Here is a 20481-nt window from a genome sequence, read left to right as displayed (position 1 = left end):
ACCATCAGTAGAGCTGAACAAAAACCCCTCAGTGTGTTAACACTTGTTACATGAAGCCACCAGAGGAGGAGCCTCAGACCACGAATGAGTTCAACACCACTTCACTGTTTCAGTGAAGAGAGAAAAAGTTTTCATTCTTTCACATCATTAAATATATCATTAAATGTTTACATAAGTAAAAAAAAACAGATGTTATAAAAAGTAAAATGTGTATTTATGAACACACTGGAAACAGACTTTATGTCTATTAAACATTAAAAAACAAAAGTGACATCTTGTTCTTTGTTATGAAATTATTTTGATTACATGCTTTTACAATAAACCAACTGTGAAAAGGTTTCTTGTCATCGATGAAAGTCCAATCTTGTCTTGGTAAAAAAAAATATGTTTATATCTTTGAACTTTATATCTTTGTGTGTTTCTTCATTAGGAAATGAAGTTTTTGTATAAAAATTATAGTCTTTTTATAAAAATTATGTGGGAATAATTTTTATACCAGATACAAGAGGAAATGTTGGGACATTAAGAACATCTCACACAATTTGCTTCTCTTAAAGTTTTTAGTAAAATTGATAAATACACATGTGAACTAATGGGTATAAATGTAGTTTTCATGTTAAACCTAATAAACGAGTATTTCAGCTAAAAACCAAATGAAGGAACAAATTAAATTAATATTATATTATAGTAAAATGATGTTACAAAAAATTATTATTAAATGCTTTTCTAGAGACTTGACAGATATGTGCTTCTCATAAGCACTGATTTGGTTCAGTTAATAAAAATATTTAGTAAACAACTTCCACAATTTTTGTGATTTTGAATCTGCAGTTTTATCATATTATCATATTAATTAAAAAATACTGTTATTAGTCTTATTATATGACGTATTCAGCTGAAAAAAAAAACTTATGGTTGACAGTCATGGTTGAAGTAACATGATGATATGTTTTTCCAGGAATATCTGAGATGTGTGTTTGTCATAGAGAGGGAGGAGCTGATGCAAAACTCTGGTCTCTTCCATCTCTACATATGTGTTTGTAGTGTGAGGACATGGGACTCCATCACTGACAGAGACACACACTGGACAAAGACAAATGACTTTAACAATGATCAATCACTGTTTATTTGTTGTTTTTCTCATCTTGTCCACTAACTGGTCAGGTAAGAACAATAACTGCTTTTTATGACAAACCTCCTGTTATTAAGACAACACCATTATATTTCAGTATGAATAAGTTATTTTAATTTTTACAGGTATTAATGGTCAAACACTGACTGAGTCTGAACCAGTGGTTAAAAGACCTGGAGAATCCCACGGACTGACCTGCACATATTCAGGGTTCAGTAGTGATCCCTATATGGCTTGGGTCAGACAGGCTCCAGGAAAAGGATTGGAGTGGGTTGCCACTATCCAGGTTACTAGCATCTACTACTCTAACTCAGTGAAAGGCCGGTTCACCATCTCCAGAGACAACAGCAGGAAGCAGGTGTATCTGCAGATGAACAGTCTGACAACTGAAGATTCTGCTGTTTATTATTGTGCCAGAGAGTCACAGTGACACAGGAGGTTGAAACGCTGTACAAAAACTCAGCACATCAGATAAAGTAAAAAACACTTCTGTCTGCAACTGGCATCATTATTACACTCAGAGGAACATACATGCAATTTATCCCCTTTATTCAGGCAGACAGCTAATTGAGGGTTTTCTCTAAAATTTGAATTAGACTGCAAACATTCCATATTTATAAGATTTGGGAGGAATTAATAAAACCCTAAACTTAAAGTCACTGTTTTAAATAATAATAAGATTTTCATCTGTCAAAATAAATGTTCCTCATGATTAAAGCTTTGAGGACAGTGATCTTTAAAAGCTGCTACTGTTTAAACATGAACTAAACTATTGCAGTATAATACCACATGCAATAAACCATTGCTTCAGCCCCCGAATGCTGCTAAACAAAACAAAATAATTAATGTAACTTTTGTGCGAGTAAGAATTATTAAACTGGTTTAAATCATTTGAAAGCTGTTTTTAAAATGAACATAAAAATGAAAATTCTATATTATATTATTTTCAACAGCAGTGATGAAATAATCATTAGTGATTAGTGCAGAAAGCAGGAGATTAATTCAATTCAATTCAATTCAACTTTATTTAAATAGCGCCAATTTACAACAAAGTCATCTCAAGGCACTTTACAGAATAAAGTCCAGACTACACAAGTATGTAGAAGCAACCCAACAAATCCCCCTTGAGCAAGCCCTAGGCAACAGTGGAGAGGAAAAACTCCCTTTAATGGGAGAAACCTCCAGCAGAGCCAGGCTCAGGGTGGGCAGCCATCTGCTTTGACCGGTTGGGGTGAGTAGAAAGTGGAGAAAGAAAAGAAAAGAAAAGACCAACGAAAAGCAACAACAAAACAACAACAATAAGCAACAACAAAACAACAAGAAAAGCAACAACAAAACAACAAAAAAGCAACAACAAAGCATTGTACAGGTTGTAGGACACAGAATTAATGGCATACAGTGGTGACAAGTAAATGTATAGAGAAAAGCTAGTTCAGGTTGAGTGAGCAGTTTTAACTATAAGCTTTATCAAAAAGGAAAGTTTTAAGCCTAGTCTTAAAAGTAGAGAGGGTGTCTGCTCCCCAAATTTGGATTGGAAGCTGGTTCCACAGGAGAGGAGCTTGATAGCTAAAGGCTCTGCCTCCCATTCTACTTTTGCAAACTCTGGGAACCACAAGTAGGCCTGTATTCTGGGATCGAAGTGGTCTAATCGGGCAATACAGAACTATGAGATCTTTTAAATATGATGGAGCTTGACCATTAAGAGCTTTGTAAGGAGGAGGGTTTTGAACTCTATTCTAGATTTTATGGGAAGCCAATGAAGAAAAGCTAGTGAAGGTGAAATATGATCTCTCTTTCCTAATCCAGGCAGCACTCTTGCTGCAGCGTTTTGGATTAATTGAAGGCTTTTTAGAGAGTTATTAGGACACCCCAGAAGTAGGGAATTACAGTAGTCCAACCTAGAAGTAACAAATGCATGGACCAGTTTTTCGGCATCACTTTGAGACAGGATGCTTCTAATTTTAGCAATGTTCCATAGGTGGAAGATGGCTGTTCTAGAGATTTGTCTAATATGTGACGTAAACACCAAATCCAGGTCAAAAATAACTCCAAGGTTCCTCACCGCAGTACTGGAGGCCAAAGTTATGTCATCTAAAGTCACTATATTGTTAGACAGCATATTTCTCATGTTTTTTGGCCCAAAGAGGATGATTTCAGTTTTGTCTGAATTTAGAAGTAGGAAATTGTAGGACATCCAGGTCTTTATGTCTTTTAGACATGCTTCAAGTTTGACTAATGGGTTAGTATCTTCTGGTTTCACAGATACATAGAGCTGGGTATTATCTGCATAGCAGTGGAAGTTTATGGAATGTTTCTTAATAATTTTGCCTAAAGGTGACATATACAGATTGAAAAGTATTGGTCCTAACACAGAGCCCTGTGGAACTCCTTAGCTAACTTTGGTGCATAAAGAGGAGTCATCATGAACATGAACAAGTTGGAATCTGTCTGACAGATAAGATTTAAACCAATGTAATGTGGTTCCTTTAATCCCAAATCCATGTTCTAGTCTCTGTAATAAAATGTTGTGGTCAATGGTGTCAAATGCAACACTAAGGTCTAGTAAGACGAGTATGAACACAAGTCCATTATCTGAAGCCAGAAGAAGATCATTGGTGACTTTTACCAGTGCTGTTTCTGTACTATGATGAACTCTAAATCCTGACTGAAAGTCTTCATACAAATTATTCCTGTAAAGGTGATCACATAATTGTTTTGCAACTACTTTTTCAAGGATTTTAGAAATAAACGGGAGATTTGATATCGGTCTATAGTTGGATAAATCACCTGGATCAAGACAAGGTTTTTTAAGTAATGGTTTGATTACAGCAACTTTATAGGCCTTTGGTACATAGCCAGTATCTAAAGATAGATTAATCAAGTCTAATATGAACGTGTCTATTAAAGGTAGAACATCTTTAAGCAATTTGGTTGGAACAGGGTCTAAAAGACATGTTGTTAGTTTTGAGGAGGCGATAGTTAAACTTAGCTCAGTGAGATCTATGGGTGAAAAGCAGTCTAAGATGGATTGGGGCCTTATTGAGGATTCTAGAGCTTTTTTACATGAAGATCTATCTGTAATATTTGTAGGGAGGATCTGGTGAATCTTTTCCCTAATGGCTACAATTTTATTAGTAAAGAAAGTCATAAAGTCATTGCTGCTCAGAGCTAAGTGAATACTAGGCTCAACAGAACTATGGCTCTTAGTCAGCCTGGCTACAGTGCTGAACAGAAACCAGGGGTTGTTCTTGTTTTCCTCTATTAGTGCGGAATAATATGCTGTTCTGGCATCACGGAGAACTTTTTTGTACATTTTTAAACTGTTGTTCCAGGCTAACCGGGATTCTTCTAAATTAGTGGAACGCCACTTCCTCTCTAACTTTCGTGACTCCTGCTTTCAGTTGCGCATTTGTGAATTGTACCATGGAGGTCGGCTCCTCTGATTCACTGCCTTCTTTTTCAGAGGGGCAACTGTATCTAGTATCATACGCAGTGAGGCTGCAGAATCGTCAACTAAGTAATCAATTTGTACAGGAGTAAGATGGCTACTCACCATAGTATTGACACATGGTGGTGAAAAAGATGAAGAAATAATTTCTTTAAATTTATTCACAGCATTTTCAGATAAACATCTGCTGTAGTGGAATTTTTTCCTAACTGCTGTATAGTCCGTTATTGTAAATTCAAATGTTATTAGAAAATGGTCAGATATAAGAGAATTATGAGGAAATACTATTAAATTATCAGTTTCAATGCCATATGTAAGTACAAGGTCCAAGGTGTGACTAAAACAGTGAGTGGGTTTATTTACATTTTTTGAAAAACCAATTGAATCTAGTAATGAATTAAACGTAATGCTCAGGCAGTTACTGTCAGCATCTACATGATTGTTAAAGTCGACCACTATAATGACTTTATCTGTACTAAGCACTAAATCAGATAGAAAATCAGAAAATTCTATCAAAAACTCTGAATAAGGGACTGGAGGACGGTACACAATAACAAATAATAGTGGTTTTTGAGTTTTCCAGTTTGCGTATGAAAGGCAGAGTAGAGTAAGGCTCTCAAATGAGTTATAACTATGTTTAGGTCTAGGAATTATTGATAAGCTAGAGTGAAATAGAGTTAGTCACCACTAAATGTTGATGGGAAGAAAAAAAAAGCATAAACTTTCACAATGACTGTAAATAAGTTGAGAAACTTAAAAATAACACCTTAAATAAAAAGCCTTCAATTGAAGAAGGAGGAGGAGTTGATGCAAATCTAAGAGTTTTTCCATCACTACATACAGTATGTGCTGTAGACAGAAACAAAGGGACTAAATCACTGATAAACCCACTGCTGACTGAACTGAGACAACAGGCTTTTTCAATGATCAGACCTGAATGTTTAGCTGTTATTTCTGTCCTGTCTGTGAACTATAGGCGAGTAAGAACAATGAAAGATGTTTGTGTCCTCTGAAGACATTATGACCGTGTTACTGTTTCCTCCATGGGTGTGAAGGGTGAACAGTTCAGCCAGACTCTGTGACTGTGCAGCCAGGTCAACAACTGTCCATCACCTGTCAGGTCTCTTATTCTCTGAGTGACTATGCTACAGCTTAGATCAGACAACCAGCAAGGAGGACTGGAGTGGATTGGAACTGCACGTGTTGGATACACCTCAAGCTACAAAAATTCACTAAAGAACAAGTTCAGCATTGAATTAGACTCCTCCAGAAACACAGTGACTCTAAATGGACAGAATATGCAGCCTGAAGACTCTGCTGTGTATTACTGTGCCAGAGACTCACAGTAACACAAACCATCAGTAGAGCTGAACAAAAACCCCTCAGTGTGTGAACACTTGGGCCACCAGAGGGGGCTTTGAGACCACTAATGATTAAAAGATCAGTTTACTGAGAGAAATATTCTTTTTACATCTTGAACAAAGCACTGCAAATATAATATTGATATTATATAAAGGTTTTGTTCAGCAGTTTGAATTTAGTTATATTGTTGGATTCACAAATCTACAAAGGTAACAACAATGAAGCTCACAGACTTTCAGTAGTCTTCTGTAAACATCACGATCATCCTGTAAGCTGCTACTTAAAGCGTCTTCTTCTAATGATATAAAAATGTTCCTTTTAAAAAGATCTTATTGATGAGGAGGAGTCAATGCAAATCTCTGATTTCTTCCATCTCTACATATGTGTTGCAGAGTGATGAACAGGGTCTAGATCACTGACAGAAACACTGTAGACTGGGCAGAGAAACTGGTTTCAAAATGATCAGACACATTTATTTTTGTGTTTTTCTCACCCTGTCATTGAACTGGGCTGGTAAGAACAATTCTTTATTTCTTCTTTCAAATAATACTGCATAACAGTAGATAATGAGCTTTTACAATTTCTGCAGGTACTGATGGTCAAACACTGACTGAGTCTGAACCAGTGGTTAAAAGACCTGGAGAATCCCACAAACTGACCTGCACATATTCAGGGTTCAGTAGTGATCCCTGGGTTGTTTGGATCAGACAGGCTGCTGGAAAAGGACTGGAGTGGCTCGCACTTATCAGTGATAGCACCTACTACTCAAACTCAGTCAAAGGCCGGTTCACCATCTCCAGAGACAACAGCAGAGAGCAGGTGTATCTGCAGATGAACAGTCTGACAACTGAAGATTCTGCTGTTTATTATTGTGCCAGAGAGACACACAGTGACACAGGAGGTTGAAACACTGTACAAAAACTCAGTGTTTTCTACACGTCACATTCAACACTACGTGAGGTGGAGCTGGATTAGTAATTGCAGGAGCTCCCTCATAGTGAGATAAGTTTGTTTGCTGTGCAGAAAATGCTAAAAGGTAATTTAGTGTATGCAGCAAGAAAATAATGCCCAAGTATAAAATATAAACAAGCTGCTTTGTGCTACATGTATAATGTGAATCGTTTCTTTCTATATTGTTTGGTCAAAGTTAAGAGACAGAAAGTGACGCTCACCACTGAACAATCTGTCTGCTTTATTTCCTCTACAGTTACAGCCTCTGACTCCAGTGTTTGCTTCCTCTTTTTTTTTTTCTTTTGGCCTTTTCCTTTTTGATGTTTAGCATCTGTTGGCCATCTCACTGTCGAAGTAATCATTTATAATATTTTATATAATGTGAATTCAATCAGACTCACTTGGTGATATGTTAAATTCACCAGAGCTCAAAAAAACAATATCAAATATAAATGTAGTTTTGAATAAAAATGCTAGCTGAGACTTTTTAAGGGTGAACTTGAGGTTGTGTCTGGTTCAGCTTCAGAGCTGAGATGTATGAAAAGTTGTCACAGCTTCTGTGACCTCAAGTCAGGTCAACGTCTGACCATCACCTCTTTTTTGGCTTTTTATTTAATTTAATGATTTCAGACCGGGTCACATTTCAGTAATAAAAGAAAAAAAGAATTATAATTTAATTGATGTTTTCATTTATTCTGACTCTATAACTACTACATTAAATTATTTTGTTAATTGTTTTTAATCACTGAACTGTTCCAGTAATAGAGAATCTGCAAAATGCAAACTGCTGAAAAAGAAAACGCTCCCTAAGAATTGTTTCTATTATACCTTAGACACAATCACCATAAAAAAGTCACAGTGACACAATCAGATGTCCTGCCTGTAGTCCAGTCCTTTCACCAATAAAAAACATTTGCACATCATAAAACAAAAAGTCCAGCAACAAAGGTTCAGGACTGTTGAGCAGCTAGAATTCTGCATAAGACAAGAATGGGGCAACATTCATCTCCTAAAACTCCAGCAACCGGTTTCCTCACTTCCCAGACGTTTACAGACAGTTGTTAAAAGAAGAGGTAAACATCACCGTGTTCCACCTGTTTTTGAGATGTGATGTTGCCATTAAATTCAAAATGAGCTAATGTTTTCCATGAAATGTAAATATATCTCAGTTTCAACATCTGATATATTGTTTATGTTCTATTGTGAATAAAACATGGTTTGATGAGATTTGCAAATCATTGAGTTGTTTTTATTTACGTTTTGGACATTTTCCCCAATTTTTTAATACTGGGAATTTTAAAACGTTACAGCTGAGTAAGTAATGAAATTAAAATATAATTTCGAAACACAAATGAGATAAACACTGGTGGTTTATTCTATGCAAACTCAGTGAGCTGCCTTGTTCCTCAGCTATAAAAACTTCACAGCACACAGTCAGAGGAGTTCACTGCACATCAGTTTCACCATTAAACATGTTTCCTGTTGCTGTGCTGCTGCTGTTGGCAGCTTCTTTGCGTGAGTCTCTCTGTATTTAGAATAGTCAAAAGTTGTTTTGCAGTAGATATTTTGTCTTATTTTTCTGTGAACTTCTAACAGGTGTGAAGTGTGAACAGTTGACACAGCCAGAATCTGTGACTGTGCAGCCAGGTCAACGTCTGTCCATCACCTGTCAGGTCTCTTATTCTCTTGGCTACTGGACAGCTTGGATCAGACAACCTGCAGGAAAAGGACTGGAGTGGATTGGGATGAAGAATACTGGAGGCTCTTACTACAAAGATTCACTAAAGAACAAGTTCAGCATTGAATTAGAATCTTCCAGTAAGACAGTGACTCTAAATGGACAGAATGTGCAGCCTGAAGACTCTGCTGTGTATTACTGTGCCAGAGACTCACAGTAACACAAACCATCAGTAGAGCTGAACAAAAACCCCTCAGTGTGTGAACACTTGTTACATGAAGCCACCAGAGGAGGAGCCTCAGACCACGAATGAGTTCAACACCACTTCACTGTTTCTGTTGAAAAAGTTTTCATTCATTCACATCATTAAATATGTCATTAAATGTTTACATAAGTACAATAAAAGCAGATATTATAAAAAGTAAAATGTGCATTTATGAACACACTGGAAACAGACTTTATGTCTATTAAACATTAAAAAACAAAACTGACATCTTGTTCTTTGTTATAAAATAATTTTGATTATATGCTTGTACAATAAACCAACTGGGACAAGGTTTCTTGTCATTGATGAAAGTCCAATCTTGTCTTTGTAAAAAAAAAAGATTTTTATATCTTTCAACTTTATATTTTTGTGTGTTTCTTCATTAGGAATTGAAGTTTATATGTCTTTGTATAAAAATTGTGTGGGAATAATTTTTATACCAGATACAAGTGGAAATGTTGGGACATTAAGAACATCTCACACAATTTGCTTCTCTTAAAGTTTTTTGTAAAATTTATAAATACACATATGAACTAATGGGTGTAAATGTAGTTTTCATGTTAAACATAATAAACGAGTATTTCAGCTAAAAATGAAATGAAGGAACAAATCAAATTAATATTAAAGTAAAATGATGTTACAAAAAATTATTATTAAATGCTTTTCTAGAGTCTTGACAGATGTGTGTTTCTCACAACCACTGATTTGGTTCAGTTAATAAAAATATTTAGTAAACAACTTCCACAATTTATGTGATTTTGAATCTGCAGTTTTATCATATTGTCATATTAATTAAAAATACTGTTATTAGTCTTATTATATGAAGTATTCAGCTGAAAAAAAAAACTCATGGTTGAAGTAACATGATAATATGTTTTTCCAGAAATATCTGAGATGTGTGTTTGTCATAGAGAGGGAGGAGCTGATGCAAAACTCTGGTCTCTTCCATCTCTACATATGTGTTTGTAGTGTGAGGACATGGGACTCCATCACTGACAGAGACACACACTGGACAAAGACAAATGACTTTAACAATGATCAGTCACTGTTTATTTGTTATTTTTCTCATCTTGTCCACTAACTGGTCAGGTAAGAACAAGAACTGCTTTTTTTGACAAACATCCTGTTATTAACACAATAATGTTATATTTCAGTAGTTAATTAGTTATTTGAATTTCTGCAGGTGTTGATGGTCAAACAATGACTGAGTCTGAACCAGTGGTTAAAAGACCTGGAGAATCCCACAGACTGACCTGCACATATTCAGGGTTCAGTAGTGATCCCCATGCTGCTTGGAACAGACAGGCTGCTGGAAAAGAACCGGAGTGGCTTGCTGCTATCAGTGATGGTGGCAGCATCTACTACTCAAACTCAGTTAAAGGCCGGTTCACCATCTCCAGAGAAAACAGCAGAAAGCAGGTGTATCTGCAGATGAACAGTCTGACAACTGAAGATTCTGCTGTTTATTATTGTGCTCAGTGGACACAGTGACACAGGAGGTTGAAACACTGTACAAAAACTCAGCACATCAGACAAAGTAAAAAACACTGCTGCTTGCATTTGACACTAAGAGAAATTAACTAGTTTAATATTCGTACGAAGCTCAGAGAAACATAAACCCTATTAAAATTCTTTATTATTATTATTATTGTTAATATTATTGTAGGTTTTCTTCAAAATGTGATCCAGACTGCAAATGCTCAATATTTTAGTGATTTGCTTGAATTTTAATAAACATTTTGTGAGGAAAAAATTAAATCCTAAACGTCAGGCAACTGATTTAAATAATTAAAACATTTTCAGATATGAAAACAAATTCTCCCTCTAGGATTAAAGCTATGAGGAAAGTCAGTCTCTTGCTCTATACAACATGAGAGTCCTTCAAATCTTCTGCTGTATCAACACTTTCTAACTAAACTTCTAATGCAACCTGTATTTAATTCTCACTTCCAGTCGGTTTAAATGTTCTGCTTTGTTTAAACACTTGTAGAGATGCACTAACTCAATTTTATTGAAACACAATCATTACATACAAAATACAACCTGCAGGGAAAAAACTGGAGTGGGATGAGAGATTATGCAAACTCTTAGTTCAAAGATTCACCAGTGAATGAATTTAGTATTGACTAAGAGTCTTCCAGTAACACAGTGACTCTAAATGGACAGAATGTGAAGACACTGCTGTGTCTTACTGTGCCAGAGACACACAGTAACACAAACACCCCTCAGTGTGTGAACACTTGTTACATGAAGTCACCAGAGGAGGAGCCTCAGACCAGGAATGATTTTAGACCAGTTCACTGTTACACTAGTAAAGAGTTTTCTATTTACAGTGAAGATTCATAGGTGAATGAGTGAATGTTTACATAAGTATAAATAACTTGATGTTATAATAACTAAGACATTTCAGTGTATGTCTTCAAACAGTGGAAATACACTATTGTACTTCATAAAACACTGAACATGTCCACTCATGAGAGTATTTTGATCATTTTATGAATCTGTGGTTTTTATCATGTTACATATTACAGTCAGGTCAACATCTGTCCATCACCTGTCAGGTCTCTTATTCTCTTGGCTCCTGGACAGCTTGGATCAGACAACCTGCAGGGAAAAAACTGGAGTGGATTACATGAAGCCACCAGAGGAGGAGCCCTAAGACCACGAATGATTTTAGGATTAGTTCACTTGTTAAAGCATAGAAAGGTCACTCTTAAAAAATAACAAATTAAAAAATGAAATTAAAACATTTAAATCAATTTATATGACATTATTATGAAGAATCATACTGTTCTATTTTACATGAATTCAATCAGAAATCTGTAATTTGTTTATGTTAATTATTCAAACTACAGCTGAAGATTCTGCTGTTTGTTGTGCTCAGCACTTACAGTGACACAGGAGGTTGAAAAAATATGTGTATATAAATGTGTATATTGCTGTTTGTGCTTCACGCTCACAGATATTAATTGTTTCAACTCCTGTTTCCCATTAGCAATCAACAACAGCTTCATCAAAAATACTGAATGAACCAAGGCACCACACAATGTCTTGATGCAGAACATTTCTGTCCTGCTGACTGGTTTTGTACTTTGTGAGAGACTCAGACATCACATCTCAAGATAATAACACTAGCACCTATATTGACTGTAATAATTCACGATGTTCTTATCATTTATACTGTACACTATACTGTCTATTAGACATGAGACTACACATTAAAAATCACAATTACATTTATAATCTTATAACAAATGTGTTTATGTGAGGTGATGTATCTTAATGAGGAGGAGGAGTCAATGCAAATCTCTGATTCTTCCATCTCTACATATGTGTTGCAGAGTGATGAACAGGGTCTAGATCACTGACAGAAACACTGTAGACTGGGCAGAGAAAACTGGTTTCAAAATGATCAGACATATATATTTGGGTGTTTTTCTCATCCTGTCATTGAACTGGGCTGGTAAGAACAATTTGTTTTTTCTTCTTTCAAATATTATAATATATAGACAATAATACTGCATAACAGTAGATAATGAGCTTTTACAATTTCTGCAGGTGTTGATGGTCAAACACTGACTGAGTCTGAACCAGTGGTTAAAAGACCTGGAGAATCTCACAAACTGACCTGTACAGCTTCTGGATTCACATTCAGCAGCTATTTTATGCACTGGATCAGACAGGCTGCTGGAAAAGGACTGGAGTGGGTTGCCACCATCCAGGTTACTAGCACCTACTATTCTAATTCAGTTAAAGGCCGATTCACCATCTCCAGAGACAACAGCAGACAGCAGGTGTATCTGCAGATGAACAGTCTGACAACTGAAGATTCTGCTGTTTATTATTGTGCCAGAGAGTCACAGTGACACAGGAGGTTGAAACACTGTACAAAAACTCAGCACATCAGACAAAGTAAAAAACACTGCTGTTTGCATCTGACACTAAGAGAAATTAACCAGTTTAACATCATTAATACACTCAGAGAAACTTAACCCCTATTAAAATTATTTATTATTATTATTGTTAATATTATTGTAGATTTTCTTCAAAATGTGATCCAGGCTGCAAATGTTCAATATTTTAGTGATTTGCTTGAATTTTAACAAACACTTTGTGAGACATAAATGAAATTATAAACTTCTAATGCAACCTGTATTTAATCCTCACTTCCAGTCGGTTTAAATGTTCTGCTTTGTTTAAACACTTGTAGAGATGTACTAACTTTTAATTCAATTTTACTGAAACACAATCATTACATACAAAATACAACCTGCAGGGAAAAAACTGGAGTGGGATGAGAGATAATGCAAACTCTTAGTTCAAAGATTCACCAGTGAATGAATTTAGTATTGACTAAGAGTCTTCCAGTAACACAGTGACTCTAAATGGACAGAATGTGAAGACACTGCTGTGTCTTACTGTGCCAGAGACACACAGTAACACAAACACCCCTCAGTGTGTGAACACTTGTTACATGAAGTCACCAGAGGAGGAGCCTCAGACCAGGAATGATTTTAGACCAGTTCACTGTTACACTAGTAAAGATTTTTGTATTTACAGTCAAGATTCATAGGTGAATGAGTGAATGTTTACATAAGTATAAATAACTTAATGTTATAATAACTAAGACATTTCAGTGTAAGTCTTCAAACAGTGGAAATACACTATTGTACTTCATAGAAACACTGAACATGTCCACTCATGAGAGTATTTTGATCATTTTATGAATCTGTGGTTTTTATCATGTTACATATTACAGTCTGTTCATCACCTGTCAGGTCTCTTATTCTCTTGGCTCCTGGACAGCTTGGATCAGACAACCTGCAGGGAAAAAACTGGAGTGGATTACATGAAGCCACCAGAGGAGGAGCCCTAAGACCACGAATGATTTTAGGATTAGTTCACTTGTTAAAGCATAGAAAGGCCACTCTTAAAAAATAACAAATTAAAAAATGTAATTAAAACATTTAAGTCAATTTATATGACATTATTATGAAGAATTATACTGTTCTATTTTACATGAATCCAATCAGAAGTCTGCAATTTGTTTATGTTAATTATTTAAACTACAGCTGAAGATTCACACTCACAGATATTAAATGTTTCAACTCCATCAATACACTAAAATCATATTCTCAGCTAAAACTGCTTTGTTTAGACGACCTTATGAGAGAACACGACAGAACAATAAACCCATCATTTAAATAAAGATTAAAGAAATAAAATGATGGTGGATTAAAATCATGTCTGTCTGTCTGTGCTGCTCAGTAAGAGAACATGTTGCTGTTTTTAAGATGTTAAAAATCTGGTTGGGGTGAATCCTACATTCAGATCTGAATGTGTTTTCCTGTATGCAACTAGAAAGAACAACCAACTGTGGCACAGCTGTACTGAAACATTCAAGAGCAACTTAGTAAACAAAAAGATTTGTTTGTGTAGAATTGTGAAATAATTCCTGTAGTAAAACAGCAAACAAGGACTATATTAATTTCCCATCCATAATCAAACAATGTCAGGGGAGCTGAAAAAAAAAAATACGACTGACCAGAAGAGAAGCCCTCAGACTAATAATTCAAGATAACTGAGAGAAAATATACTGTGTAATAGAAATATTTTACATTTTAGTATTTTTTTTCTTGCTTTGGCTGTAGCTCAGTTGGTAAAGGCAGTCGTCCACGGACCACAGAGGAGTGGTTTGATCTCCGGCCCCGGCTATTTGTCCCTGGGCAAGACACTGAACCCCTAACAGCCCATTCCCCTCCCCAGCAGTGCAGTGCTGGTCCAAGCCCGGTAGAAATGGGGGAGGGTTGCGTCAGGAAGGGCATCCGGCGTAAAAACTGTGCCAAATCAACATGCGGACAATGATCCGCTCTGGTGACCCTGAACTCACGGGATAAGCCGAAAGGACAAAAAAAAAAAAAAAAACAAAAGAAAAAAAAAACTCAGTAAGTGAGAAAATCTTTAACATAATTCTGCTTGTATGATTTCTGCAAAACCTAAAATTATATTTTCTGTCTATGTGATTCAGTACAGTCACTCTGTTTTGTTTCTTAATTGAGTTTGAGATTTAAATATTCACTATCTAAGTACATTGTCCAAAACTTTGGAGGTATTACCACAGTATGTATGTGGCTTTGTGCAAACCTCCAAAAAGCACAAAACTACAAAGGTGTAGAACAATATATTTATTTATATATAACACATATGCTCATGAAATAATAAAGCAGGACAACAACATTATTATATATAAAAATGTCTGAAAGATCACATTTCTTATTAAATGGAAAGAGTCACATTAATTCATATGGCTGAAGTAAATTAGAGCAAACTGCCAATCCCCCTCCATCATACGCTGATGCAAATGTTCAGTGTGTACAGTGTCCTTCTGTCCTGCTGACTGCTCTTATACTGTGTGTGGAGCATCAGAGGTCACATCTCCAGCCTCAGGATGATCAACACACTCACTCTTCTGCTGGTTTCTCTCTCTCTGACCTGTGAGTTCTGCTCGTTCTTTCTGGTTTATCGATTATCAGACAACAACAATCTCCCCATGCTCATACTTTCTTCTGTGGTTCCTCTTTCATGTCATCAGTTGTTACAGGTCAGAGTATGGAGTCTATTCCTTCTACTTCAGTAGTGACAATGCCTGGAGAGACTCTGAGTCTGTCCTGCAGAGGATCTGGTTTCACATTTAGCAGCTATCAAATGCACTGGGTAAGACAAGCTGCAGGAAAAGGACTAGAATGGATTGGATTCATTTATACAGATGGAAGTAAAAAGTTTTATGCTGACAGTGTGCGAGGACGAATAGAAATCACCAAAGATAACAGCAACAGCATGGTGTATCTGAGACTGTCCAACTTAAAGACAGAGGACTCTGCTGTGTATTACTGTGCCAGACGCACACACTGGTTCAAGGAAGCAGAGAGGCTTTACAAAAACTCCTTAAATATGTTTTATATAAACCCTACAGGGGGCAGCAGAAAGTGCCGTATTAACTGGTGAACTACCAACCAAGAATGAAATAAAAACATGATTCACACATTTTAACAGGCTGCATTGAGGTTCTTTCTTATCTCTTATGGTTAATAGTTGTTTAGTTTAATGATTTTGTACAGCAGGTAATAAATATTTGTTTATGTCCTTTGGACAAGCACCATTGATGCTGTGATCAGATGAGTGACAGCCACCTATAGTTTAAATTCACAGCACAGTCACTGTTTTTGTGCATTAGGCCTTTGAGGATGCAGCATTAAAGACTAAAGCCAGCGTAGATGGTTCAGTGTTGAAGGTAAAGTCTTCCAATACTGGGAGTTGAACCCAGAGTCCCTGACTGAAAACCAGGAATCCTCACCACTAGACCATATGGGACAACAGGCAGAACCTAAATGATAACTGGAAACCTGAACTAAAATTGTTTCATGAAGTCAGATTCTCTCTAAACTTAATCCCTTTAAAGTAATAAGGTGAATTGTCCCCTTTGGCCCCTGTTCAGAGTTGATATGAGGATCTGTTAAAGTAACTCTGGACTCAAGTTGACACAAATCTTTCTTCTGTGATTGTCATGATAATGATGATAATTAGAAAGAAAAAGCTTCCTTCTAGTTTCACCAAACATGACATTTATGTCCAGTCCACTTGTTTCCTCCCTGTGAGGAGGAGTCAATGCAAAACTCTGATGTTTCCCACTTATCAGTCTGCAGAGAGTCTGACAGAGAGCAGTGGACACACAGTTTAACATGATGGACTTCAGGACAGGACTGCTGCTGTTAACCATCTGCTGGACAGGTGAAGATTTAATACTAATCCTTAAATGTCTTTAAAATGGTCATTTCAAACAACTGAATTATTTCCTTGTTTGTTTCTCTAACAGGTGTTGATGCTCAGACTCTGACTGAATCTGAATCAGTGGTTAAAAGACCTGGAGAATCCCACAAAATAACATGTACAACCTCTGGAATATCATTCAGTAGCTACTGGATGGGCTGGATCAGACAGGCTCCTGGAAAAGGACTGGAGTGGGTTGCAACTGAAGCTGGCAGTAGCGGCAAATTCTACTCTAACTCAGTCCAAGGCCGGTTTACTGTCTCCAGAGACAACAGCAGAGAGCAGCTGTTTCTGCAGATGAACAGTCTGAAAACTGACGATTCTGCTGTTTATTATTGTGCTCGACACTCACAGTGACTGAAGTCTGTTGAGCTGCTGTACAAAATCCTACAGCTGTCATCAGATGTCCATGTCCCTCGCATGATGGATGTCAGGTAGTTCAAGAAAACCTGGTCCTAATGTCACTGCATTGTGCATTTTTGAGTGAAGGATACAGATGAACAGTCTGACAACTGAAGAATCGGCTGTTGATAGACAGAGGTAGATTAAGCAGATGTACAAAATCCTAAAGGACGTATCAGATCAGAAAAGAAATAAAATAACATTACACACATTATAAGAAGAGGTGGTTCTAATGTTTTGACCACTCTATTTAAAAAGAGTTTATTTATTTATTTATTTATTTATTTGTCCTTTCAGCTCATCCCATGAGTTCAGATTTGCCACAGCGGATCATTTTCCGCATGTTGATTTGGCCCAGTTTTTACACCGGATGCCTTTCCTGACGCAACCCTTCCCCATTTCTACCGGGCTTGTTAGGGGTTACTCTATTTAAAATGAATGAGATGGCCAAAACATTAGAACCACTCTAATGAACTCCAGAATGACTCCCCTGCCCACTTTGACCTCAGTAATTAAAAGAGAGTAGAATTATCTTCCTGACATTTTCACCTTAAAAAAAAAAAAGAGAATTTATAACATTGTAAAAGTAGAACTGATGGCAGAGCTGCTGTATTGGATTGTAGCAGATTGTACAAGTGTACCTAATAAAGTGGCCAGTGAGTGTAGAAGCAGTGATGAAAGCAGCAGTGTGCAAGGCTAATTTAAAATCACCCCAAATAACAGCAACAGCATTGACTTATCTGAGACAGAGGAGGACTCTGCTGTGTATTACTGGGCCAGAAAAACACACTGGGTACAGGAGGAAATGAAGCAAAAAAATCAATGAAATAAAAATATCTGCATGTTTAATGTGGAGCCAGCAGGTGGCAGTAAGACACATAAAATGGGCACGAACATGAAATATGCACATGGAAATACACAGTGTGACAGAGACAACTGCTGTTATGGTTTGTGAGTTCCTGTTTCTTAAGGATGTGGTTTTCCTAACTGTATGTTAAGAGTGATAGTTAAAAAATGGTTTTAGCAGGTAAAACATATTTTCTATCATGGAACTATTTTGGTGAACCAAACATGTCCACAATCTACAAAAGCTGAAGTCTCCACAGCTTATTTATTTGAAATCCACTCAGTGACACAGGAGAGAACAACAAAAAAAAGTTTTACAGTAACAGAAGAAGAGAAACAGATATAGAATCTGTCTTTTTAAAAATGGATGAATGGTTTATAGATGTACTGTATAGATATGGGAAATATTCTTTTGAGGTACTAAGATGAATTGTCCCCTTTGGCCCCTGTTCACAGTTGATATGAGGAGCTGTTAAAGTCAGTGATCTGGTGTTGTAGTTATGAACTTTGGACTCAACTTGACACAAATCTTTCTTCTGTGATTGTCATGATAATGATGATAATTAGAAAGAAAAAGCTTCTCGTTTCACCAAACATGACATTTATGTCCAGTCCACTTGTTTCCTCCCTGTGAGGAGGAGTCAATGCAAAACTCTGATGTTTCCCACTTATCAGTCTGCAGAGAGTCTGACAGAGAGCAGTGGACACACAGTTTAACATGATGGACTTCAGGACAGGACTGCTGCTGTTAACCATCTGCTGGACAGGTGAAGATTTAATACTGATCCTTAAATGTCTTTAAAATGATAATTTCAAACAACTGAATTATTTCCTTGTTTGTTTCTCTAACAGGTGTTGATGCTCAGACTCTGACTGAATCTGAATCAGTGGTTAAAAGACCTGGAGAATCCCACAAAATAACATGTACAACCTCTGGAATATCATTCAGTAGCTATTATATGAGCTGGATCAGACAGGCTCCTGGAAAAGGACTGGAGTGGGTTGCAACTATCCATCCTAGCAGTAGCAGCGACATCTACTATTCTAACTCAGTCAAAGGCCGGTTCACCATCTCCAGAGACAACAGCAGAGAGCAGCTGTTTCTGCAGATGAACAGTCTGACAACTGAAGATTCTGCTGTTTATTATTGTGCCAGAGACTCACAGTGACTGAAGCCTGTTGAGCTGCTGTACAAAATCCTACAGCATCAGATGAGGTAGTTCAGAAAAATGTGTTTATTGCATCATCATTTATTTTTTTATTTAAACTTAATTTAAACGACTGAAGTCACAGAACTACAAACAAAAACTGCACTGTTCCATGTTGTTTTTTTAAAAATATATAAGCAGTATTTACAGTAGAAGTATTTAACTGACAACCTTTAACTGACGACTCTTAAAGAAGGTTAGAGTGAAATCAAACACTCTTTCAATAATAAAGTTTTTTTCTGAAATAAAAGACATGGGCAGAATTATTATTGTGCTTAGTGTCACTCTCTTTAATTTGTCTCTCTGAAATTAAAAAAGATCGTCAGGACAGTAAATCAGATAGTTACACTATAAAATATTCAATAAATAGACAAAATCATCTTTATTTTAAGGATACAAATAATTTGTGTGAATGTTTTCTGCATGTGTCTCCAAACTTCAGAAAAAAAATACATTCATTAAGAGGAAGTGTTTATTTCTCTGTGTAAATAAATGTAAATAAATATTTCTGGTCAGTTATTTAGTTTGTGCTTGTTTGTTGCTTTTAAATGACAGCAGCAAGATTTTATTATATTATTTTCAGATTGATTTTTCTTTATCACAAGTCAGTTTAAAATTGATACTGGCAGTGGCAATTACAGATATAGTCATTTCTCACTGTGGTGAATTTTAACTTAAAGTACTTTTCTATTTCTGCTAGTTCATACATGATAATTTACTGTATATAATGTTAGTTTTTGAATTCTCTGCATAAAATAAATAATAATAACAGACACACACACACACACACACACACACACACACACACACACACACACACACACACACACATACAAGCACACACACACACTGTTCTGCTATTTACATTTTAAGAGAAAATTTACAGTTTAAGAACCATGTTTGAACAGAGCCACAGTTCATCTCCCCCAGAAAAAACCTAATAAAGTTATTTCACAATTATACAAAATGTCTATTTGTGAATTACTGTTTATTGGTAATTCACACAGATATTTTTTCAGCTTTCTTCCCTTTTAAACATACTGTTCTGCTTTATATTCTGCTTTATTGCAATTAAAAATACAACATCACTGACTAGGTTTGTTTTTCTCTATTTAAATATGATAATCACCTGTGAAATTAGCAGTGAACAGCAGCCCTGACTGACACTTTGCAGATGACATATGACTTGTGTGAAATAATTATTCTCCAATTTTCACCAAATTGTGACTAAAATCCTTTATGGAGTTTACGAGCCACAGCAATTAGACTTTGTGGAGCAGCTGTACAAAGCTTTGTAAGTCTGTGAGTCATTCACAATAAACCTGTAGAGGTCAGATAAAAATCTTTTCATTAATCCTTAAT

This window comes from Channa argus, chromosome 15 (assembly GCF_033026475.1).
Source record: "Channa argus isolate prfri chromosome 15, Channa argus male v1.0, whole genome shotgun sequence".
NCBI classification, from domain to species: domain Eukaryota; kingdom Metazoa; phylum Chordata; class Actinopteri; order Anabantiformes; family Channidae; genus Channa; species Channa argus.
The sequence above is the reverse complement of the archived record's forward strand: the minus strand, read 5'-3'. Positions refer to the sequence as shown.